We start from the raw sequence: 1383 nt of genomic DNA on the forward strand, positions 1-1383 counted from the left end.
CACATGCAGGCACAGAGAGGAAAAGAACATGTGGGAACCAGCAAGAGAAGTTATGGGAGAAAAGGGACTGATGCCAATCAGGACAAAGAACTGGAAAAGGAAAAAACCAGCGCTAGCCTGCAGGAGAGAGACAGAAAATGAAAAAAAAGGAAAGAGAGCAGGACAATAGCATAGAGAGAAAAAGAAAAAGGTAGAGCCAGAAGAAGAGAGAGAAAGAGGGAGGGAGCAGGACAGAAGAGAGAGGAGAGCAGAGGCAAAGGGGAAAAAAAAAATCACATCAGTGTGGGACAGAGAGGACAACAGGGCAGGGCCCCGTGGTCCCAGGACTCACCACAGCTCTCACTCTCAGTGCTGCCTCGGAAATTTACCCCTTCAGACCCTTCTTTCTCCATCTCTCCTCTCTTCCTCTTCCCTAGCTCCAGTCCTCCTCCCAAAAGAATACGCGGGTGTCTCTTTACCTCTTTATGTAAGCATGGCTTACCCACTCTGGTCAGGGAGAGCACTCACGGCGTCCCCGATCAAAAGGTCGCTGCGTGCTGGCATCCAGCAAGCAGGGTCTCCCCACCAAGAGTCAGCACGTCAACCTGGGCAAGGCATTACAGCCGTACATCCCATCTGGGACGCCAAAACACAGTTATCTGCAAAGAGGATTCGTGCCCAGCGGGCAATAAACCAATCTTAACATGCTCAGGAGAGAGAGCATATTTATTCAAGCCTGGTTGCTTGGTGGACTTTTCCACAAACCTAGTACACCAATGGCAGGTTTTCATGCTGCTTTTACACACCGAAATCAGAGGTTAGTGCTTTTCCAAACACACCTATTAGATATTGATTGCTAATGATTAACGTACATTTATAATAGGGCTTATGTAATGCTTCTATGACTACACATGCTCAGGGAAAGGCTCTTAACCTGTTCAGGGTTTTCAGTCTTATAACGAAGGTAGTTCACTGTCAGGACACTCAAAAGTTAGTTTCATTGTCAAGTTAATTGATTAGTCAACCTTTTGCCAGGTTGTTAAATAACTCATCCTCAGAAGTGCAGAGAGAAAAAGAAAAGGGAGCAGCAGGACAAGAGACAGAAAGTGAGAGAGGAAGGGGGAGCAAGACGGAAGAATAGAAAGAAGAGGTATAGAGAAGAAAAATAAAATAAAATCACAGCATGGGAAAAAGAGGGGCAGGAAGGGACTAGGACACACAAGGGGGGCGACAGGGCCCCGAAGGCCCGGGACTCACCGCAGCTCTCGCTCCCGGCACTGCTGGGAGAATGGGTTAGGCCAGATGCTTCTTTCTCCTTCCTTCCTCCTGCCCCTCCTCTTCTTGGGAAACCCCCACCCCGGCTGCCCCCCCGGACAGAACCGCGCCCCCAGACGGCGGCGCCCC

The 1383-nt window shown here is 49.5% G+C and overlaps 1 long non-coding RNA gene across 2 annotated transcripts; it reads right to left on the reverse strand.

Moving 5' to 3' along the window:
- Positions 1-1350, reverse strand: LOC113489870. Of its 2 annotated transcripts, none has more exons than XR_003400103.1 (3): positions 1237-1350; positions 332-771; positions 1-117 (listed from the first exon to the last, which is right to left on the reverse strand). It is a non-coding gene; the product is annotated as an uncharacterized LOC113489870 (long non-coding RNA). The 2 variants fall into 2 exon arrangements; XR_003400102.1 differs by having other exon boundaries at positions 332-774.
- Positions 1351-1383: the final 33 nt, after the last annotated feature.

The sequence above is a fragment of the Athene cunicularia genome (genome assembly GCF_003259725.1).
Source record: "Athene cunicularia isolate RWA chromosome Z unlocalized genomic scaffold, athCun1 chrZ_part1, whole genome shotgun sequence".
NCBI lineage: Eukaryota > Metazoa > Chordata > Aves > Strigiformes > Strigidae > Athene > Athene cunicularia.